Raw genomic sequence first — 25,356 nt, forward strand, 5'->3', positions numbered from 1 at the left:
AGTCATTTCAAAAAGAAGGCTGTAAATTGTACAACGTAAAGTTTATACAAGCAGACCGATGGACCAACCTAAGGGGGCAACCGTATGTATTTCAGATCACATCATCAATATCGTCCGATCTGCTGAACGTCTGCGTACCCACCATAGCCTCCGCGTCATGGTTCCTTGTTTGTATTACAATTCATCCTCTCCTGCGTAGGAAGCCTTTCTGACTCCTAGGAAATTGATAGGCTTCACAGCTGAACACCTGCTTCCCACGTAATCTTCCTCATAGGTGAAGCTGCGTAAAAATAACGGCGTCATCACAATAAAACCCTCTAATATACGGCCTTCTGGATTTTTTCAGCTTCAATTGGTCTTCACAATCACATCGCACAAAAAGTATAGAGGCAACGCCATAAATCTCAAATATAACAAACAGATTGCTTAACAGTTAAACTAAGAATCGAAAGAGTTCCAACATGCGTTCAAAACAAGTGGTGTAAATGGCCAGAGGGAATCCCGGTAGCGGTGTCATAATGTGGAAAGTGTGTGAAATCTATGGTTGTAAAGGGAGCCGACCAATACGAATAATAATAACGCGAAATCGAAAAACTTCTTTTTTTTTTTTTTTTTTTTTGTTTTAATGTTATTATGTGTATAAACATGTGGTACGATTGTGATGATGTTTGGCGATTCGTCGTAATATTTTCAACATACCGTCCTGATTAATTCTCTGCTATTTTCGCACGTTTGAGACGATACTATTTACGAAAATTTTACGTTTCTTACAAAAAAAAAAATTATTGTAGCTCTTCTACCGGCACTGTCTGTTCATTTCATGTAGAAACATTTCCTGTACTTAATCACACCTGTAAGTATACTATATGCATTGGGCAGGGTTTGAAGCAGCGATTTCTGACATTCGATCGGACCAACTCGGACAGACAATTCGTCCACAAGCGCGAAACTACTTATTGTAAAAACGTAGCATACGAATCATCTCTGAAGTGTAATACATCTGAATACCATATATGTTTAAACAAAGTTCGCTATACACTCTTGTGAACTTATCCTTGCTCCAACTGCATGAAGTATTATTTTGCTATCTGCATTCGTGTCCTCATAACTTAATCACTTACAATGAGCTTACCTACAATTTATAAATGCTAGGTGGGGATGAGGGCTCGCAGGCTGATACTAATGAACGAACCGATGCACTATGGTTGATTTCTTTTACTGTATATACCTATTCGTATATTGGCTGCTAGAAACTTACGAAGAACATTTAGAACTCAATTTTGGCTCAATGCGCTTTTATAGTCCCAGTCTCGCTAATAAATTCTTATTAGATTAAAATAACAATGAAGGGGAGGCAATCTGTAGAAACAATCGAACGTATAAGTAGATTTTTGGATTGGCCAAGGTAAACTAAAGAACGTATTTCTAGCCGGGAGGCGTGATACGTCTCATTCATTATCGAGTAGAAGTGACTACCTACCAGCTGTACCTATTTATCATATATAAACAGGCCCAACTCTGAAAATTCACAACGAAGCATTGAAGTTAGCCTAAGATAAGTAGAAGACAAATGATCTGAGAGAAACTCATCGCAGATCTCTCTACAAGATTCAAAATACATCGGTCTGTGATTGGAATAGCGCAACTCCATGCGTCAATCTTCATTTCTGTGTACTTACTTAAAATATATCAGAACCTGTTCAAGAAGTTCCTTCTTTCTAAACTTAAATATATATATATATGCGCGCGCACGATGCGTAAACTACTAGACACATCTCGGTTATCAAAACGCGTCCAACAGCATATAATCAAAACTATATGAAATGAGTAAAGTAGTAATTTTACTTCAAAGTCTCTGTTGACCTAAAGCATTTAGTACGGATCCTAATTCAGGGCAATGGCCCTAGTACTGCAAATTTAAATCAACGTGTCTTTAAAAGCTACCCAGATACCAAGCATGGCTGCAAGTAACTCCGTATGCGGCTGAAAATCGGTGTATGACTATTCCATTACTTTCTTCCGCATTCGGCTGCAAAAAACGTTCCATTCCTAACATCAGAGCGGCATCGCCAATAAAAACGTGAAAATCATTTCTCCGACCATGCGTTCGGATCGGCACGACCTCGTATCCGCACGTGATGATCGCTCCCTACCACCATTCACTATAGCAGCCTTGGCAGTAGCAGTTCAGCGTTCAAACAACGCTGGTTTTTACGCGTAGTGGAAGTCAGATCCGACGCAATCTGCATACGAAGGAGAAAACGAGAGAATGGCGCTTAGGACTTGAAGGCAAGCCTCCGTTTCTAGGCCATTCGTCCGATGGCCGCCTTCGGCTTTGGCTGATGTTGAGTTCGGCGCTAAGGCCTGTGAAGCATGCAGGCAAAGTGGGTCGACCTATCCGACGGCATTTTCACACCTGCAAAGGCTCAGGCGTCTGAGAAGCTGGAAAAATCTGCTGAGCTCCAGGCCGTTCTTTTTTTACTTTGCTTCCTACTGAGATGAGCAGCAGCAGAAGTTGTAGAAATATTAGCAGTAAGAGGAACCGTAACTGGGGGGTAAAAGTCCTTTAGACCTCGGGCTTTCGCTTGCAAAACTACTAGCCAGGCAACTTTGTTCACCCTCCTACGTTAGCAGTGTTGAGATCGGCTTTCTGGAGGGTAGACGCCGAGTCTCCCTGGGCCGTCCTAGCCCCAAATTTTTCCCAATCTTTTAAAGCGAGAAATCCAACTCCACGCCGACGTGTGGCCCTCACTCGATGTTGTGGAAGCCGCGTCGGCTTCCGAACGCACGTTAAGAACATCAAATAAACTCTGTCGGTTGTCAGTTTTTTGGTCGTGGGCTGTGCGTCACGTAGAGTAATAGATTAGAATAATGACGATGTCCTTCCTTCTTTCAAAATCAGGCTGAATTCAACAAGTGCAGCTGAGTGACTGATTCCAGCAGATGTTCTCTCAATTTCGCACGATGATATAGCCCGGTCGCTGCAATACCTCAAACGAAAGGCTGCATTTTTGTACAGCTGTAACGACGAGGTACTGCAACGACGCTGGAAACGGCCGGTAGCAGGTATAAATCGACAGGATCAGGAAGGCAATGGTTACTTCGAAAGGCATTTCCTCCCACTGAGTTTTTAGCGTCAGGAAAATGGCAACGAAAGAAAGTTTGTTTCCAGGTGACTTGGATCAATATCAAGATAGTGCTGAACGCTAGCATAGCAAAAATTTGACGTGATTTTTTTACTCAAATTTACCAGTGTAATTTAGAGTGTTAGAATATAAAATGCCGCACGCTTTCACATACCTATTATATGTAGGCAGCTACTTTGTGCAAAAGCGCGCCAGCTTTTTAGGCCACCGTGTAAAGGCCACTCAATTAGCGTCGCTGATAAAACCATTAAATACGTTAATATTAACATAGGCACGTTGCACGTAGGAGCACAGTGTTTCAGAAGTTTCAGCCAGCTGTGTGGTGACGTTCTCAGCACGTCACCTTTCTCTTGTTGGAACGATAATCGATACTTTTTGTTATCATTTATCTTAATAAAAATAAATTTTATCTTTAAGCATCTCTTTAATAAGCATCTGAGAGCAGCAGACCTATAGTTTTCTGGGGCATTTTTAACTTATAAAGAGCTGTGAACATTTCAAAGTACTGAAAATTTCTTTTCTAGTCTAGATGAAGACGTGACACCAAATCTCACGAGACAACAATCGAATTGCTTGGAAAAATTCGTAGTGACCTCATTTTATGTGCGGCTGCATCTCGGGCAGTTCTACAGAGACGACATCAGGAACGAGTGCGGTATAATCGAAGTGCACGTCAGTCTACATGGGGTCGTTGTAAACTAGGCCGTTTGCCTGATGTGTGCGTTTCCTAACCTCAACGGTGCGATGAGCAGTAGCTAATAAATACCAATACGAATAACATTCGAAGTAAATACTGCTATAAATGATAGTAATAAACATTTTTCATTTTATAAAGATGTTCATTAAGGTGTCTGACGACGCGTTCAGCAATGTAATTGTTCCGATATGTAGCTGGATATGGTTGGAACGTAGCCAAAGATTGATAGGGCATTGCCATATCTGTTCAAGTAGAATCTGATAGCAAAATAGGGGTTCGTAACCCAAAAAAAGTTTAAGCATAAGGCTATCGTGCGCACAAGAAGCGTTGATCTTTTTATGTGTCTATAGAGACTTATGCCGTCGATGTATTGCATGGAGATAACAGTAGTTTTAAGGGCATTTTATTGTCGTGGAACTGACGCTGGTTGTTGCTTGTCTTTGATGGAAATCTTCGCATTTTGTTGAAAATAGCTAGAGTAAGTTTGCAGTGGATTTGAAAAAATAAGATTGTTTTTCCATTAAAATTAATCTACATATAAAGATTCTTCATAATTTATCGGGATAAGTTACTTGACGATACGTTTCAACATATGTTTGTACGAATATTGATATGTTAACAATAATATCAACAGTAATTGTTCTTGTAAAATTTTGAGGAGTAAAAAAGGTTTTAATATAATAATAATAATAATTCGAATCATTAACACATCCCAACGTTTGCTTTGATCTCGAAACCTATCTCCTTTCAGAATCACTATTGCTTCACGATCGTCACGGCAAACAGGGAAATCCTAAATGTAAGGGTAGTCAGTTAGAATAACCGAACATGACCATTACGATCCGCCTACCCACTTACTCGTCCAGCCGCTTATCCACTGGCACGAAACTGCTGCTTGGCCGAAATTTCTTTCTTTCTTTCTTTCTTTCTTTCTTTCTTTCTTTCTTTCTGTCTTTCTTTCTTTCTTTCTTTCTTGACCTGTATTTGGCAACCACGAACCGTCGGCAGGTGACCTCAGTAGACAGACCCAATGTACGATCAGTGTTAGCGATACTTCGCCCAGTTTTCCCTAGCTGTCCGTGGCTGTTCTCAGCGGATTCGACTCATACTGGCTATGTACTAGCTGCTCCCGTAAGATCTCCCGTAAACGACGACTCGTTCAAGAGAGAATGTGAAAGGATTTCCTGGTCCGCGTCTAGTTCTGCTGGTTTTCGTCCTGGATTAGCTACAGATATGAGTCGCAGGAAGAGAACACCGCGCTACGCTTGTTTTGCTAGTGGTGACGGTATAATATATGACCGTCTGCTATAGCGTGAGCCACCAGACACGTTAAAGGATTCGATCTTGGATGCACTTATTGGTGCAATCCCGCTAATATCTCGGCAGTGAAGAGGCGAAAAGTAAGATGAATGACTGTATATGACACATCGATGCAGAATGTGTCAGACATATATGATATGATCAGAAATCAGCTTTTTTAAAGCTCGCAAAGGCGAATACTAGGCTTGGGCCGATCGAAGAGTCTCCTGAGGTGGGGAGTTCGTCTAAATACACGACGAACTTATGGAGATTACAAAAAAATGTCAGATTCATTCACTATTATGATTACTATTATTGATCAATAATCGCAGCAAAAATCTGATGGAAAATTTTTAAAAAATCGCATAAAAATCTGATGGAAAATTTTTAAAAAATCGCATAAAAATCTGTCCGAATATCGAAATCTCGTGAATGAATTTATTATTACCAGTAAAGGTTATATGAAACGCCATTATTCAGACGCAATGTAACTATCGATAAGTTACAGTTATCTTTATATTGCCTATCCTCAATGAATATCGCTACGTTTGCTTTTTAATTGTTCCAAACATGTGTGTTCTCAGACGAAACAACCTTCACGCAGTATTACGTAACTTAACAGCTCGTTTAAAGGTACCCTCTGTGTGAGTTTTCGGACATCCAGCTCGAAGGTAGTCGCTTCCCTGCGAGCTAGAGATAGTTTGCGTACTTCTTCCAATGAAAAGGCCTCGCCCGTAATTGTAAAGTGCTGATGTGCCTTTTTGCTAATTTGAGAGACGGAGATGTCGGTCCAATCACAGGGTCGTTCGAAAAGAGGTGCGATGATTTACTGAACGTAAAATTCGAAACATTCAAAGATTCAAAAAAAAACGTATGTACGAAAAACGATGAAAAAATCCTTCCTCCCGCTAGGTTGCTCGTATTACGTCCTTTTTACACTGACACGTACTTGGAACAATGCAACACAGCGGTATCCAAACCTGTAATATAGTTGACAAGCATGTAAAGCTTATTTTTGTTTTTTAATTTTAATTTTAGATTATATATATATATATATATATATACGGAACTCCCATCAAGAAAGCATATTGCGCTATGCCGTTCTAATACGTGTGTGATTTCAGTTTGCCGCGTACAAATGATACTGATTGGCGTTTTTGTTCGTTTGTCCGTCCGTCTATGAGCATCATCATTTCAATATCATATTTAGGTGTATTGACAATGGACTCAACTTTGCAAACTTCCTTACGCAGTTAGTTTGTGAACCTGCCACTCCGATACGTTTTCCGAATGGCGCAGATATATTCTATCGTTTTGCAGAAGCTCAAACATTGCAAATTTCGATACGTTCAGCTTCAGCAACGGCAACAGCAGCAGCAGCAGCAGTAGCAGCGGTAGCAAGAGTAGTCATTCTATTTTTCGCTCCGATTCGTTACCGAGCAGAAACACGAACTATACTTCACATTTTTCCCCGTAATTTTCCCCGTACGTTCACTCCGTTTTGTGAATTTTGCATCTTTCGCCTTCAGTTACCTGCTTAGCCTCTCTGAAGTTTATGTTGACGTCTGTCTCATGAAATTATCGTGCGCCATTTAGCGCGAGAACGGCAGCTCGCGGATATCCCTCCGTGGTAGAGGTATCTTTCGTTCTTTCGTATCACAAGAATCTCCGAAAAAAAAAGCAGATTTTAGGATAGATACAGTGTTACCATGAAAAGGAAATGTATCCTGGAATATGGAAAATTACCAGTTTCCCTGTGGAAGGAGATAAGGCACACGGAGGTATAAAACAAGGAGTTCCAAAAAACAAGGAATTATTGTTTTGTGTTCCTTCCACTAGAGTTCGAGTAGAAACGCAGCTGAAAATAGCGACCTGCTGCATAGAAGACCGCGATCGCGGAAACGACAAGCGTAGAACTAGTTCCTTACTTACTACCAGCACTACTGTGGCCGAGATTTTTTCTTCTTGAGGTTTATGAGAGGAACGTTCCTTTTAAAGCGACGAGAGAGAACCTCTTAGGGGGGTGAAGACCAAGCAAGGCAGGCCCACAGTTCAGGCCACAGTTTCAGAGAGCGCTTTCAATACTTGCTACAATACGCAAAGCGAACTCTGGAATCCAGAGTTGATATCGGAATTGACTTGCTTTTTCGGTACACAAAAAGCTATTTGTGCTTCCCCGATTTTTACCTTTTTCCTTTAATCATTTCTTGTTCCTATTGGGTAGGAAAGCAGATTTTGGTCTTTCTCCTACAATTGGAAGAAGCTAGATTGTGCCGGCGAAACTCGGCTAAAAAATGAAATTATCCTGCAAGTGCGTTCTCCGAGCATATGGTAGCTAACGCTAGAAAAAATACGTCCAGTCCCAAACATAATAGAAAAAAACGACAATGCGAAAGAGGAGGTGGCGAAGAAAAAGGCAAAACGTTCCTAGAAGACCGGAAGGTCGTTCAGGAAATTCATAGCTTTCCATTGTCCGGTAGTTCTATAGCAATCATTGTTTGCTTTTCTAGTTTCGGCTTCTGCACTGTCTCGAGCATCACCCGGCGGATCATATGGCGTACCAGAAACTCGCCAAAATCGAGATTTTGCTTGGCCTAATGAAAAAATCTCGAGCATGCTGCCAGCGCGTCTGCCGGTCGTGCAGACCTGTAAGTCATAGGAATCGCTTACAGAACTTTTCGGCTGCGAGTCGAAGCCGCAATTGCAGTAGCACTGGACGCGGACTTTCTGATAAATCTTTTGAGCCGGAGCGATGCTAGAATGCAGAGTGCACCGAGACGATGGTCCGCGGTAGTCGAATATATGATGCGGGCATTGTTATCTCATTGTTTCTTCTGTAGTCCCTCCAGCGATTACCTGTTGGTCATTTCATTGTAGTCTCCCGCGCTCTGAAAAAAAAGTTTGTGTGGCTGTAAGAGATAAGGGGTAAACAACACGGACGTAACTGAAGTGGGGGGGAAACATTCAATTACAACAAAATTGTAGCAGAAGTGAAAAATAAAGTAAATAGGACGCTGAGCAGGAATATGAATTAGCGTTGTGGGTAGGTGAGCAGAGAGACCCCAGGGTGGGCGCTAAGAAAATCGCTGCGCCGGCTGGATATGTGAGCATTAGGCGACGCAGGCAGCAGCCTAATGGGATACAGGGCAAAGCAGGGACAATAGATTTCCATGATATGTAAATACAAAAGGGGCAAATTCCTACGTAACTTTATTGACACGAATTGTGTAACATTCGTGTACGTAAAAACCTATATGTATGGTCGGCTTGGTATGCAGTTATATTAGCGTGTAAATTATTAGTTAATTTTGTTTACCCTAGTCGAAGTTAGGCTGCAAATAAATAAACAGAGAAGCATGCACGAAAAAAATATAATCATCTGTTTTCTACAAATCCCTTGCTACGTCCATGATTATTATGATGATCAGGACAAATATTCGTGGGTCGGTTAGCCCCTAAAGGCCGACAACAATTTCACACTTCCATCCAATAGTATTACACACAAATGGATCAGCCAATTAAGGCCATTGCCTCGGCCTCTTTTGCCAGTTTTTGCTTGCTGGAAACAGACCACGATGAAAACGAATAAATGAGCAATTGGCGATGCATATTTAGATATCCGTCGTTTTTCTGCTCTAGCATTTCTAATGCTTACATCTGTCACTTCCAGCCAGAGTTTTCCAGTGATCGATTATTCTGTGCTACTAGGTTGCTTGTCGACTGGTTGTCCGGTTGGGTGGCAAACAGCAAAGAACGTTCATGAGTGCATCTCGTATGCGTGTTGTTCCTTTGTCCGTTCGTTCATTCGGTCGGTCGGTCGGTCGGTCGGTCGGTTGATCGTTTGTTCCGTCGTTCCAAACGCGCCAGCATTTAAGTGATACACCCTCGTACGACGTCACTACTCCCCCTCGTTGGCTGCAAAAGGAGAACGATATGGCTGATTTGTACAGCGATCGTATGATACCGCAAAGCAATGCGAGACGTAAAAGAGCGACGTGAAAAGATTATTTATTTTTTCCTTTCGACTTTCCTGTTCCCGTTTTTTTCCTCTTCCCTTTTCTTAAGCGGTCGCATTTCCTTTTTGGAACATTATATATTTCGATGGGATAGCAAATGTTTAGTGGACGAGGAACGATTTTAAACTATAGTCCCAGAACGGTCGGGAGGGAAAGGGATCACGTCAGATCCAGAATACTCCGCACTTTCTCACTCTGGCTGAAGTCTCTGATACGAGTATGTTTGCAGTAGCGAGATAGATACGTAGTCGGTGGCTCAACTGGTTCGATAACGACGCGATCGTACGTCGATGGTATTCAACTCCGCGGCAAAACAACGTTCTGATCATTGTAAGCGCGAAGGACTGGCTAACGAAGCTATTGGGAATACTTTTGTTTTTTGCATAATGGTGGTATTTGCTGGCCGCACTCGTCGTGTACGTTAGAAGATATTGATTGGGTACATGCCTGCGGCACTGAGGTATGGGTTCTTTTCGCTTTGACGTGCATTCTAATAGAACGGCTGTTTTTAGCTTCAGCCATACGATCCACCAAGCGCGTTCCAGACATGTTTAAATCCTCTGCTTAGCTCCACCTTAGTAGAACTTATCTATCTACTCTATATTAGTAAAACTATCTATGACATAGCGGAAAACTGCTGCGGTACAGCAGTAACGTGTTTGCGTGCTGAACTTGAAGACACGTGCCGGTTTAGGTTTGAATTCAGGCGCAAACACCCATTGTCTCGTGCTGAGAGCCTGCCGTTTAACGTAATTCCTAACGGCTCGAGTACCAGACGTAGAAAACAAATATATTATATATTCGTTTTTTACATGTTTTTTTTACTTGACAAAAAATATTTTTCTAAAGCGTACGAAACTCCATTTGGTGCATCTTACTCCATAGCGTACCTTAGTAATGCATAGCACCTCGATCAAACCGTTCGTTGTTGACGCCCGTAACTCGTCTGACTGATTGATCGTCACTAATCATCATACTATCAGGCCAAGCCTAACTGCTGATCAAGATTTGGATGAATTAACTTGTCAGCATATTATTTGTCAATTTAGTGACCTTTCCATTTGTGACCTTTCCGACGCTAGGAACCGAAATAAGCGTTCCCGTTTTTCTTCACTAAGAAGCATTAGCATGGCCGTGAACGTGAACGATAATCAGCGTCTACAAGTGTTGTTCGCAGCAAATTACTATCAGTTACAACAAAAAAATGGACAAAAAAAAAGCTCTCGAAAGGGATCTTTTTATTTTTATACTGACTGCAAAGGACACTTTACGAGGTGTTGTGTCGCGCCGCCATCGCGACAGGCTTAAACAGCCGATTATTATCTTGTCGCAATATATAGCTTTTCTATAGCGTACAGTCTATTTTTATTGAACGCAATAATACACACGAAGAATAACATTGTACGAAATCGGTATTTTGTCAACCTGTTACTTTCTAAAAGGAGGAAATTGTTTCATATTATGTACTAGATAGGGGGCTCGAAATGGGGCTAGCAGACTACGAAACGAATGCTTCAGTCACTTTTTTATATATTCACCCAGCCAGCGACACAGTGAAGAAATGTATAATATAAACAGGTACCTGGCCAGCGCATTCATCTAACAAGAGAAGGCGTGCACAAGAAGGTGGGCAAGGACTTCAAAGTAAAACTGGGAGAACTTAATCTATCTATTCCCGATATGCAGTCGATTTTTTTTCTGAACTCTAAAACTCCTGAGCCGTTTGTCTGACCGTTTCGCTGTAATATGCTTTCAGGAATAAGGTTAAAGACCTTTCAGGAATTGTTTAAAGCCCGAGTCGATATATTTCTAGCGCCTGAGTCGTTGAACGCGTTCACCCTAAATCTCGTCGGTATCGATGAGGTGCTCACGTTAAGTGACCGGCCATTTTAGCGAACAACAGTTGCTCAAAAAGAATTTCGCGTAAACGCTATGATCGAACGATTCATACATTCAGTAACGCAGAGCCCAGTAGAACACCAACATGCCCAGCCGGTATAACCAATTACTGATATCTTATTAAAAGAGCTTACGCTGTCTTGAGCTAACAGTCACAGGTATTCAAGGATGCGAAAAAGTCATGTCTCAGACTGTATAGGACTACGACGGAGTAACCAGCTAGAGAACATACATTTTCACCCATTTGCTTGCTAAGGCCGACACAGGGCAATGTGTCAAATATTCAATCATCATTTGTGCCACTATCAACAGACACCATCGAAACAAAGTAAATCAAGCCCAACAACAATGGATGGAACGAATCTATTTCTCCAGGACTTCCATTTCACACTTTTAGAAAATAATAATGTGTTTTCATCCACATCAATCACTTTTTAATTTGCCTGCTCGTCTAACCGGTCACTCAAGTCAAAATTGCTGGTCATCTATTGCGTTGCCATCCAAGGTGTTCGTTTATGATAATTACTACCGCGTGCGTAAATTGTCACCGAGAGGACAGCTTCGTTGGGGCGCAAGCGCGAGCAAAGAAAGCTCTCGTTACTTAATCATTGACTTACCTAATTATATTTAGCCCTGCACTAGTTTCATGTCGTTGTTCCTCCTTGCGTTCGGGTAGTCGCATCGAAAGGATTCGAGCTACCCCTATATGTAAACTCGGGCGTACCCATATTGGTAATTCGTCATGAAGATGATCCCTGCCAGGGAACAGCGTCACATCAGCAGCATCTTCCAAGAAATCCTTTAGACACGATGATCTTTTCATATGATAACGATAAAGGGTCTATGAACGGCTCAACTTTATCAGCTGTTTATGCTCTTATTCTGCAGCACAATCACCGCATCGAAATCAGGGTGAGTCGAGCCCGTCTATAGGACTGAAGCCTCGAGCGGACGAAAATTAAATGAACTCGAAGAATCTATGAAGTTCTTTCTCCGTCCTATATCTCTTTCGAAGAACGAATCCTAAACCTTTTGCAGGATTTACGAAGAAAGAAATAGGCAGTTCGTACAAATGTGTATAGAGTTAACATTGTCGTCGTTGTCAGGCACTTCGGTGACATACCTCAGCTTTGTGTGTTCGTTTTGCTTTTCTGTTCCCTATCTACATCCGGTCGCAAGTAAAGGACTAAGTTACCAAGACTAGAAATTCAGTTAAAGCTCTCTTTCCCCATACCTTTTTACTATAGTTCGAAAAGGCCAAAGAAAGTGGCTACAGAAATTACGAACGCATGACAGGCAAAATCAACCATTAAAAATCTCTTTTTCTGCTGACCGTGTTACCTCGGCAACATAGCATGGGTCAGATTCGTTAAGGTCGGACCAAGCAGTCTCACTTTGTAAGGATAACGCTCGGTATCAGCTTAAATTGACGACGATTGCCTGAACGACTACAGACTAAGGCTTTGCAGAGAGCTACCCTTGAGTCCTTATTTCTCGTAGAGCGCACTGACATTGATAATCAGTCAGCCTTAAACCTTTAGCAACGAGGCCCCTCGAGAGCTTATTGCACTGACGTTTCCATTTCCAGTCTCATCATTGCCGCCCTAAGCTCCAAGGTCATATTTGAGGCTGTACTATTGACTTATTGTGCGACATTCCGCCGGCCAGTGGTCACGAAGTCTTCGAAGCAGCCATACCGGAAACGCTACTCTGAAAATATCTTCGCCGGATTAGCAGGACCTGAGCTCCTTTGAACTCTCTAAATTAACTTCAGACACTCGGACCTTCTCTAAGCCTATGCCTGCATTAGCACACATAACGAAAAGGTGGTGATCTGGCTCGCCAGAAACTGAATGGCTTAAAGGCATGCTGAGGGGAAACAGTCGGTCTCTGGCAACATAATTTGTTTATTGGAACGCATAGACGGCAACAATCCCAAGTGCGGTGTTGGCCTACGCAGACCACATACGTCCGTATGTACCCAAGAGTATGGAATCTAGGTAAGCTGACGGTGGGTTTGATAGCCAGACACTGCAAGTTCCAAAATCCTAACCTTACGCGTTAGATGTCCGTTGGTGCGATCGTTCCCTAATGCACTCGTTCTAGGTTCGCCTTTAGTAGTTGTAATTGATGTGCGCAGTGTGGTATTCAGTCAGCTAATCAACGAAATGAAGGTCCATGTGTTCTTCTATACGAAAAACGCATGGGGCAGTTAGACCACTAGGTGGCCCATTAAACGTTTAACGGGCCGATATTGGCCTCTCGAATCTCGAAGGTAGCGCGATGGATGGTGGAAACTGCCTCACCCTGAATTGTTTGTGACCTGCATCATTTGTTAGCAATGGTGAATGGTAATTTGGCACGAAACGAATATGAACAGAAAGGACTACAAGGCAAACAGAGAAGGAGGTTCCGATAAGCCGGTAACTGGCAGACCGAGTACTGGGTCTATCGTTGCACTGGGTTACGCAGCAGGACGATGCATGGCTTGCGCCCTTGTTACGGTTGCAACGGCGCCATGGGATCCGACAGGGGTAACTGACGCATAGAGACTGTCAAGGGAGAAATAAGAGAAGAGTTACCTGAAACGCTGTTGGAGAACGCCAAAGGAGTCTTGTTTGCTACATTACTATTATCATGTAGGCGTTTTAAATGCTGCAAGCGAACTGATAAATGCGGTATCTTCGAACACGAACTTTTGGACCAGCAATATATATAAGATTAGGGTAGATAAGGGCTGTACAAATATGGCCACTGCTTCTCTTGCCATTACAGCCCGGTATATTCCGCAAATGCCAGTCCGAGACACCTAAAAATCTAGACCGGAAAACGTGTCACAATACGCACTAACTATTCCTATCAGTGAATGCGTATTGACGAAATCAAAGGTAAGTCACATAGAGAATTGCAAAGAAAAAGCCTTAATTCTAAAGCGCACTTAATAACCCGAAACTTTGCCGTCAAATTTCAAATGCGAAACACCTATAAATTTCATCGATCGATCTATTTGTAGACATATTTTTTATTCTTCCAACCTTGAAGCCCCATTCTTCCAACATGCATGTAACGTTTGACTAGTTACGAACCTGTGCGGGTGTTCCAGCGCCACTAATAATGGTTCCATTAGTGATCCTGAATCCTTGTTTTTCAATATGACGTCGACGCAATAGATTTCTTTGCTTATTCGTCTATTTAAACAAGTGTTTTTTACCACTCACACTATTTCGCCCTCTCGCTTTGTGTTTGCTCTATCTGTATTATGTTAGTTTATTTTCGCTGCTCCTGCTAGTTTAGTACAGTAAGCTTATCGTGTCATTCAATATGTTCTTGGTCTTGTTTGAAGAAAAAGCTTCCTAGAGGAGATCTCGTATAGGTATCCAGAGAGTCTGCAACCAAATGCGCACCAACCGCACAAATCGAACGGACAAGCGGGTACTGAATTTATACTTGCGTGTTCCTTTAACCTACTACTTCTTTTTTGGTTCGCTGCTTCTCTCTAATTATCTTTGTTTTGTAAAATTGCGCACTCACTCTCATAGCTAATTAGCTAAATGACACAGCACTTCATCACCGTCGTCACGCATTCAATTCCTACAGGTTCCCCTAGATTTTTTTGACCACCTCGAGCGACTAACTCGTCCTCTTTATTATAATGTTCTAGCGGCCACTTTTTTCGACGTAAAATTCACTTCGTACTCGTCACCTCCAGCACCAGCCAAGGCATCTCACCAAAAACAAACTCTAGAACTACGCCTAACCCCCGAAGGGTACCACATTCAACGAACAAACTAGAGTAATGATGAAGACATATATGTGCGACAATAATATGTATTTAAACAACGCATGCCGCCTCAGTGTGCCAGCATGATCGGATTATTTCAGCATAGCACATTTAATACGCAAGAAGCAGTACTTGATATAAACGGATTCCGGAGACCTGAGGAGATTTTTTTCCGCACTACTCGAGCGAAGAAGATCTTCGTCTGCTACAGCCAAACGCATCAAGTCAGCCTAATCTTCTACGACGTCACCGCCGATGCACAATGTACGTTTCGATAACCCAAAGGTTTTAGCAAGTTCGAGATACGCGCTACCGTGACGTGTTCTTACCCGATGCGTTGATCCCCATCGACCAAATGTACCGCACTTGATTATCAGCTTCTGCAATGGAGTCTAACTAACAAGTGCGCCGCAGTGTATCGCCTTGTCGATGATTCGTCGCTAAACCCACGCCAATACCATTAAGACACACATAATCTACAGGTGACCTGTAGCAGGCCCGCGCTCCCATAGGTTTATTTGGACATCGTAGCCAAATTACCGACCTACATAGACCGAAGATAGGCTGGATTTTGTTATAACTGAGAAACAGATCGCTGGACACGAGCACACGAAAATTACAAATTCAGCCAGAGACGCTTTGTCGTCATGTATCTCGAAGAACTCTGAACCGCAGATCAGAGCAAGCTACCCGAACGAGTGTACTTCGACGGAAAGGGTAACAGCTAGGAGTGGAAAGAACGACATCGCGAAGGAGGGTAACGTCCGAACTAAGTATAGATCCAGATCTAGAATAACTGAAAGAGGAAGGCAATAGACGATGGCTTGGGGCGATGTCCACCTATTCCGACTGAGGGTGCCCGTGTGCTTCTGCTTTGAAGCGGGCACGATGACTCTAAGTACCAAAATAGTGGGAAAGAACGCATTGATAACGTCAGAGGAGACATTATCTGAATGACATACCCTGCCATGGTCCGTTGTACTCACCTGATTCGCATAATAAGCAAAGGAACTCCTTTGATCTCTAAACTAACGGGAGTAATCGAGCGCGGCAGGTACCACCGGATATGGAAAGATTGCGATAGAGAACTGAGGAAGGTATCGGTTAGAACAGGTATCATAAATAGAGCAACCACTAAAGGACCCATTTAGTCGAACTAAAACATTTGACCGAAGAAACCAGGCGCCTGGATTCTGAGGTGGACTTGCCTTTGAGCTAGCCGTCCAGCTGGAAGATTAGCGCTGGTTTTTCAAAAAGATAAGTAGATAGGTAGATAAAGCAATGGCTCTAAAAAAGCTTAGTATATGAGAACTCTGGCCACTCGCAACTCATTGTTGGCTTGCCAGCCACTGTCGAAGGCACAAATCCGGAACTTGCTCAGTGCTGGCTAGCCTGAAGATGAATGCCGGCAAAACGGCACATTGGTGTGCCTTTGATAGCTCGGCAGCGTGTTGAGAAGAAACCTTCAGACTGATTAAGTTTATTATGTATATCTGTGCGTTATTGTTGTGCGACCTTGTTGTATCAAAGAACCGACCCTTTGGACTATTCATGCGTTCGGCTTCCCCCTGCAAAACCAAAACTGTCAGCTGATTCTGCTCACTTCTTTCATCATAGGTCCGAATAGAAGAACTGGATGTACATCTACCTTATTTATTGAGGTATCTATCAGAGGGGCAAGTGGTGAAAGGCTGGTAAGGTAGATGCTGCAATTATCTAGGCATTGGCATAGTCCAAGGTTCTTTTGAAGACTGTCGAATGCGCTCTTTTCAAACAATAGTTCAATGATTGGGGTGTAGGCCGCCTTAGAGGGCTATTTTTAAAGACGATATTTGAAAGCACGACGAACTTTCTCGTAGCTGACGAAGATTTCTACGATAGGCTTTTGTAACCTTGTATGCCTTGCTCAAATCTAGATCGCTCAACATGCTTTTAAGATCAATAATAAGTTACCACTATTACGGCAAGGTATCGATCAATTTAGTCGCAGTACCCACTCTTATAGATGTAATTCGTATACATTTGTTGAAATCTGCGGTTTATATTACTCTAGCCTTTCGCTGCCTATAGAATTGATGTCATCACTATTTTACAAGCTCTATTATATTATTTCATTTAAATTTTCCCAAGCAATTTGAAATACTAAAGAAATTATCTATTAAACCCAAAAACGACTTTGTCTGAATTTATGCTGATGCTCTTAGTTCGCAATTTTTATGTTGCAAAAAAATAACTGAGGTAATCTAGCACGCAATCGTCTTCTATTTACAACGCAGTAACGATTCTCGTATCGGCACGTACGAACGAGAGTAATACAAATAGGAACTGAAAGACAAAACGAGCTGGCGGATTATCAACGCCATTAACCCTTGTTATTATTCTGTCATGATCTAGATAATATTTTTTTCTAGTATGCCTACAACAATCTAACGTGAATGATCCACTGGTAGCCCGTACTTCTTTCGTCCGAGTGTGATATTCTGTTTACTTGCCGCAGCGACCTGATGTGACTAACTAGCGTAGTGCCTGCTTTCGAATGAGCACTTGAATGAAAAGGAGGGAAGTTCACAGAAGTTAAGTTGGTAAACGCTGTAAACGAGACCGTAAAATAAACTAAGACGATACATTAAGTGTTTAGTAAAAGAGACGTTTTGATTGTATATAAGCTAAGTTAATGAGTGTCTATTTTTAGGCCGACGTTTTTTCAGGAGTAGGTCGCATGTTATCTGGTGTATGCGTACGGGTCAGATTTTCTATGAGATAAACTGTTCGATAAAACGCGTTAAAACCTTGATTTGCTGGTCCAGTTGCTATCAGCGTGACAACAAACAGAATCAAACAAGTCGACATTGCCTAAGAAAAGCCATATGCGAGAAAAAAAGCCGCTTGCCTAGGTAGAGGTTGCGGCGTTTTTGTCCAGACCCGATTTTGCATCCGCGAATTGTCGTTCACTTTGTCATAACCGATCCGTCGAGACGGTCAAGCAACGACGCTTTTAACCGGTCGGTTCATGTGGCCATACTAATGGCTTGCTAGATATTTTACATACACTCGTATGTCCTTATATTTCAAATGACAGAGCATATCTCGCCGGCCGTGTCACAATAATAGAGTTCAAATTTGAAAAGTTGGCCTTTACCGCTTAGTTTCTATCAATCACTTTGACGCAATGGCGCTTTGAATTAGTACTGGTAGCCCAATTTACCATCATGCTTTATATTCTACATCAGAACTTTTGACTATGTCCGTTTCAGCCTAAATGAGCCTTTCATTACTCTTTCTACGAGTCCTTTTCTACAAATATGATTATGGTCTATCCAGTATGTCTACACTCTATTTATCCATCTAATTCGGGGATCTATCGATCATTGTTCTTTGCTTCTCAGATGATCGTCAACAATCAGCTTCTCCTCCGCCAGAATGCTATCGTAAAACGATCGCTCGTCTGTAGTGCCACGTAAGCAGCAGATGTTTCATTTGCTTGCTATCCAGATACATGTTAGAATGACACAGTAATGATCCAGAGTAAAAAAACTATATACTATATATACATGTGTACATATAGTATATAGTACATATGTCTATATACTATATGTACACACTATATGTACTATATAGAACTAGCGAAGACTAGTAGGGTTCGTTTGATTTTAGCGCTTTTGTTGTATAAACTCTATTGTCCTCTCTATCTTTGAAATGGATTTAACCGATCTGTCATGCTATAACCTGCTTCAACTATTCTATTCAACTAGCATAAATTAACCTATGGCCAAATTTAATTCAATTATATATAAATTATTAAAATATTAAATATAAAATCTATCAGCGTATCCAAGCTCCCCCACTTGTGCATATACCTACCATTAAATTCACAACGATACCAAACATTAACGTCTCAACACACGATAAATACGTGACCGAAAAAGGCCTCATTCTCCAGTCACCGGCTCTATGTACCCAATCCCGGCCAAACATTGCTCTCTTCAACAAGTGATATCACGGTCGTCGTCGTCGTCGTCTCATTGATGAATTAAAACATGCCTCAGTCAGCTTTAAAGACGAGCCATTTTATGCTTCTATACAGTACGTATCGCTGCCACTATCTCGAGCTCTTCATCCCATCCATGCTGCTATGACTCAGGAGACAAGCGAAGGCTCGAGCCTGGTGCGGGCGCGGAAAGCACGGGCTGATCTGATTTGAATTCGTTCTGGTGGGATCTTCTACCCGACCAAAAGATTGTAGAAGCTGTCGCTCGTCCTACGAAGGAAAAATAGCAGCAGGAAATGCAGAGCCTGCAGTCACGCAAACAAAGCCGAATGTAGGCGTACATGTCTTGCCCAGCCTGCAGCCTCCTGCTTTCCCACATTCATCCTTGCAAAAAAGCCAGTCACGGGTCTATCCAGCTATGCAGTTGGTCAGTTTTAGCAAGCCTCAGCGTCGAGATTCACCAAGGGATCCGCGTCTGCGATTACAAAGAGGGTGGCAAGTGTTGAAAAATTAGGGTAACAGATAGAGTTTAGCGTGCGCGAATCAAAAGCAACGGGGAAAGCTAAATGTTGGTGATAAGCGAAGTCCGCAAGGGTAAATCTCGGCAGGCGGTAACAACGTCATAAGCAATCCAGCTATGGTTTTTCCCTTTAGACTATATCGTTTAGCGCTACTACGTCCAGCGAAGGTCATAATGCGCATTTTGCGTCCTCTTCCGCGTTTTAGGGATCGCGTATGAAACAGCAATGGTCTCCTCTGGCCACTACTAGCAGACATGAGCAATTCTCTCTCTCTCGCTTAGTCGATACAGCTTTTTTGTTGGATCAATCACCCTCATACGCCTGCACACGGACTATTTGTTTACATATTTTTCTCGTCTGCATGAAGATATCGTCTGCGCAGGCATGTTACGCTGTAGTGACATTGCACAGTGGGTCGTAGACATTGACGTAGAAACGGTTTACGTTTGTTAGTTTATTAATTTTGCTTTGAGCGCTCGGTCTAGTCCAAAAATTAACGACACACAATTGTCGAAATTTTTGAATAGCCAGGGTATCATGAAGTAACCCGGTACCGCCAGTCTGAATCGAACTTTTGTTGGTGGCCTTCTCTAATTCTGACATATGCAATGTCAAGCTAGCCATATTGGGCTGATCCATGATGATAATGGGCATCAATTTTTTTTACACCATTTACGAATGCATTATGTTGACGGGTAAGCATGTTCGTATCAGGTACAATACGGCGTGTTTGTACGCACCAAAAGCCGTAGAAGGCCCAACGCCAGCCTTATGCGTCGCCTGTGTGTCTTACTTTTGGCGTAATGGCCGCGACAAACCTGTCTAGTCATATGTCGTTTTGTTAGTGCCAGCCATATGATTTATCTCGGCCCTTTGCTACACGTCGTCTCGAAACACATCGACGTGTTGTACCTTTGATACCCACAAGGTATTGGAGTCGTTTTCGTTTGTCTCTCTCATGAATGTTTTACGATACGTAGCTGACGCCGTGTGCACTTCTGCTGTCTGCGCCTTACGTTGAGCCTATCCCCTTTTAGGTTTCCTCAGTTTGCCCGTAGTTTCAGATTCCATCTGGGAGATCTCTCTTATAACCCCTCCTAGGCTGAAGACTGTCTCTGAAAGCGCCCATATGACAAATCGCCAGCTGCAATTTCCCACCTGGTCTAGACCGGTTTTACTGCTTGGCGACAAGAGCAATACATGAATAGCATAATGTGGGTAACCTCGCTGCGTTGTACTGTTCAGCCTGTTTAGGTTTTCCAAGCCCTCATGGACACAATGAATCATAGTGTTTAATAGCGGTATAACCTTAACGGCATATATCTTTCTTCATGTGTAATCTTGAGCATGATATACTATGCAGGACGCAAGAAACTATGATAAACGTCTGGGTTTCCGAGATGACGACTGCGGACAACAATAAGCACAAAAAGGCTCATTGCATAGGTGGGATTAGCAAAAGTAGTTTTGGGTGTTCGAACGTTATCTGAGCATAGGTAAGGCACCATTCGTTCTATTGCGTCTTCTCAATGGGTTTAGGAGAAGACTTCGATATCTTGATGCTATATATATCCAGAACGAAAGACGTCGCTACCGAGGAAAGCATTTTAAGGACGTCACAAAATTTTGAGTGGGCCAGTTGGCTCCCAGTAGAACTATGTAGGCTACTATAAATCAAATAATCAAAAATCGATCAGCTTTCCTTTTTTTGGCAGCATGAACACCAGAGAAGCGAAACGACGACCCCGATATCTCTAACACAAAAGGTACTAGCCGTTTATTGCAAGAATGACAGGTTACATAAGGACAATGAAGGTCTATGACTTCTCTATGATGGTGCTACGTTCGAAAGCACAGAAATTGCTATCGAATGAACGAAATACCGCAAATGAATGATCCTAACCCTTCATACTTCTGTTCAAAAATGATAAACCAATAACAGTTTGAACAGAATGAAGGATGAACGGAATAGCCTGTTTATTTGTTTTATTGGGGGGGATTTACGCACGTACGTGCGTAGGTTTGTTGCCGATTTGTTTGTTTTCATTTAGTATAGTAGATAGTTTATGCAAATTCTAGCCTTAAAATGATGGCCTTTGCGGCCACTGACCTGAACAACGATCGAGAATTTGTTATATATCCACCTGGTAAAGGTCTCTCAGACTTTTTAACTCTGCACGAAAGGTTTCTAGACATGTGAATGTTTTCGTATTCTTCTCATATAATCGAGTATGGTACTTTCTTAAGAGATTGCTTGTGAACTTACGAAAAAAGACAAGTTAGCAATTGGTTTGTTGGAAACTACAGCGTCGAAGTAGGTACGGCGATCAGATATCGAACACGATTAATGCAAATGGTGGAGCCATATGGGAAAGATATTTAAAAAGCGATGTAATTTTGGATAATAATCCCAATACAGCACTATCATTAAGTATCAACCCAGCTTAAATATAATAGCCCATTTGCTATAGGTTTTAGGTAAGGTCAACTGAGTAGCGGATAAGGAAGGTATCAAATATTCAGGGTTTGTGTGTACTTTGCTCAGCAAATAAACAGAACATGTAATAATATATTTATACGTCGATTCTTATTTTTCGCATATAAATGCTAGCTGAAACAAAAGAAAAAAATGTTACCATCTTACCATGAGCCAGGACGGTGATCGTCTATAATGTCAGGCGCAGGTTACAATTCATTCTAAAAAAAACAACTCTAGTATTATATTATCTGTATACAGAGTGAGGCAAACATTTTTGATAATCGAGAAACCCCTCTTGATAGCCTAAATATCACCTCCGTTGAAATAATAAGAAATAGGACATCTATTGCAAGAACGAACGAACCTAATAGCGTAAGCAAGAGAAGCTGTGCTAGAAGAAAGATGGCGTATTGTTTTGCCTCGTTATAATCCTATGAATGTCTAAATAATATCTAGCTAGACCCAAATTGTTCCCGGTAATCTAAATAGAATCTGATAGATCGATTCTATGCTATTCCTATACAGCTGTAAAGATCCAAAATAATAACTTGATTCTCAATGTATCACCTAACGTTTAAGGTGGCTGTAACCTGTCTTGTCATCAGTGCCCATCATCAAACCAGCGTCCGCGAATAAACTTTGTCCACTATTTAAAGTTCGATGTGGGCGTCTTTCAATTTTCAAAGCTTATCCATGCCCATTCAAAAATTATCTCATTGTTATAGCTACATGTTTATGTGATACGTAGGAGCATATTTCTACATATGACCAATTCCGACTAGAAAAGCTGCCGCGTTACTATGTACGCGTTAATAATACCGAATGAAAATTTCACCCAGCTATTAGCGCAATGTGTCTATGGGTATCAAAAAGACGTCATGGCCTTGCACTATACGCCATTTATACAGTGGATATGACAACGTATGAGGCAATTACGCATTGAATGGAAATGACCAGAGGCCATTTTTCTCAAGCCTCACGAGGTCATGCCAATTTTGATCTGGGCATAGCTTTTCGAAATTCGGAGAAATAAAAGCGTCACAAACGATACTTCAGAAGCTAAATAAATCGAAATTTTCATCATTATCTTAACCATTGACTCGTACATACGGATCCAGAGTGTCTCAGATGTCGGGGATCAATCCTTGAACAGTTAATACAGCTCAGTAAATGGAACATATCTTCTCAATGAGGCCAGACGACACCGATATTTATTTTACTGCTAAAAGTTGAAAGACAAGTATATATTCTATCCAAAATGCGCGTATATACTGTATACCTACATATATATATATATATATATATATATATATATGAAAAAAGTTATTTGAAAGTAGTTGTTACTTCGATATGTATGTTATTGTATGAGAAACACTGCCTCGATTGAAAAAGTGAAGGCAGTGTTACATATTTGTTATACAGGATCTTCAAAATAACTAATGATGATGAGTCAAACAGAAAAGAGTTTTAATTTAGTACGTTTAATTGGTTATTCTCAAAGTGAAATTTCGTAATTAAAAACTTGGCATTACGGTTATATTTAGTTAATGGATTCAATTTTGGAAAGTAATGGCCTAATGCTTTTAGGTACAATTAAATGTCCTGACAAGACAAACGAGCCACTCATTATTTTATTGATTTTATTTCTTGACATCACAATAGGTACGTGGAAATGTGGGCCATCAACCATAACACATACCTACTGACATAATCGACTAAAAATACACAGTTTGTTGTATTCGAAGATATCGGATATTGCGCGACGGTAAGGGATAGTTCAGTGGTAGGGATTACCTCCCAGAAAGTCAGGAAAATCAACGAGAGTTTGAACGAAACTTTTTATTCGTATTTCTAGGAAAAAAAAAAAGAAAGAAAAAAAAACAGGTTCTTATGTCGCGTAACTAAAGCTTATTTCCGCATTTTGTTTGTCGCATTAACGTTTATGTCGAAACAAATGAAGGGCAGAGTCTCCGCCATCCGCAGATACTCGTAGATCTCCGGCGGCAATAAAATGCTTTAAAGCGATCTTTTCCTGAAGCTCAATGTCATGCTTGATTAATGAAAATTTTTTGCCTATTACTGTGAGTTATTTTTAGTGGATAGATCTGGAAGGCCCAGAGCCTTTCTTAGGTACACAAAATTGCGTCGAAGCAGCTTGTCCTATACAGTTACGTCTTTTCCAAAAATGTTTGTTCTTAAATGTCGACCTTTTGGGAACAATGAATATCGGCACCGCATTATTGAGCTGGGAAAACAAATCGTTTATACGTGGCCTGTGTATGTATTTATAGGGAAATATTATATATAGATACACATATTTATGTTGTACACGTTATAAACGTATCTCATGCGTTCTTACCTATATATGTGAACAGATCTCGTATCGTCATGAACAATGTTGCATCATAACAAACAAATGAGCTTCATACATTTGACATATTATAGAAAGCAACTCAGCGAAAAGTATACCCATCTGATAGAAAAAGTATACGCCGTTAATCTTCAATGCACAATAACATCTTTGCAGGTTTGTTTTTTTAAAAAAATAAATATCATAGAGGTGCTATGGTGAATTGCTTGCAACGTTCAATTAATTCTATCGTAAATTACCCATGTTTAAAGAGTTAAAAGGCATCGCCGGCATGAGCAGATAGATACCAAACATCAAATATACTGATATAGATTTGGATTGTTTTCATAGATGATTGATTAAAGTATTTTATGGTGATTTAGTTTTGGAGGAACGTCGCAATGCTGTAACCCTTTCATTATTTTACGTAATCGTTGAAAAAAAGAGACATGCTTTTGCCGTTGGCGTTGCCGAGGACCAGGGCTAATCAACTGTTTTCTTGGCTCTATCGTTATTCTCACTAAAAATTATTAAGAAAGTACATGCTTTAACGAGATACACAGCAAAAAAAAAAAAAAAACACATTCTTAGAAATTTTCTCCACATTAATGTTGTACAGCTTTTTGCCTCTACGTCGCCGGTGCCTCACCAGGCATATTTTATCCGTTCTATGTTCTACTTTACAGTTGTCTTTAAATAGTTATTAGGCGTTTGTTTTTCCCCTACTACATTTGGACAACGAGCCGTCATTGTAGGAAAGGTCAAACACTGAGCTTAACTCCAAATTTAGCAAGGTGCCAAAACTAAAACTGAATGTTCGATATTTAATGATTATGGCAGAATGTGCGAGCTATAGGCCGATTCGATATCATGCAGCAAGTTGCTGGTAACTTGGGTGTGTACGGCATAGAACTCAGAGATACATGCACACCGAGATACCCAGTGGCACTTACGCGGGTCGTGGAGACCGAAGTTAGACGGAAATTAGAGAAACTTTTCATTTTAATCCGGGTCAGTGACAAGTGGCTAGTGGATCAACGGCTATTCCAAATGTGTCGCTTTCAAACGACTTCCATGGTATAGTCTACGATATAGCTCAAGTTGTTGAAAGTGAGGGTGGCGGATGATGAGTTTACATGGAAATAAACCGAATGAAGGTATGTAGCTAGCTAGCTAACCA

General features: G+C 41.4%; 2 protein-coding genes across 12 annotated transcripts in view; one reads left to right on the forward strand and one right to left on the reverse strand.

The window, feature by feature from the left end:
- LOC111243898 (neuropilin and tolloid-like protein 2) overlaps positions 1-15,482 on the reverse strand; it is a 64,012-nt gene extending 48,530 nt beyond the window's left edge. The window contains exons 1-2 of one of the 2 annotated variants that reach the window (XM_086980043.1): positions 14,144-15,482; positions 7,999-8,030 (exon numbers count right to left, since the gene is read on the reverse strand). The gene's annotated coding sequence lies outside the window, so the exon portion shown is untranslated. The remainder of the gene's footprint in view (positions 1-7,998; positions 8,031-14,143) is intronic. The other variant, XM_022790189.2, reaches the window with a different exon arrangement.
- The window catches only part of AP-1gamma (adaptor protein complex 1, gamma subunit), a 221,034-nt gene that overhangs the window by 131,327 nt on the left and 64,351 nt on the right, over positions 1-25,356 (forward strand). The gene's annotated exons all lie outside the window — the stretch shown is intronic.

The sequence above is a fragment of the Varroa destructor genome, unplaced genomic scaffold (assembly GCF_002443255.2).
Source record: "Varroa destructor unplaced genomic scaffold, Vdes_3.0 BEIS01000002.1, whole genome shotgun sequence".
Classification (NCBI taxonomy): Eukaryota; Metazoa; Arthropoda; class Arachnida; order Mesostigmata; family Varroidae; genus Varroa; species Varroa destructor.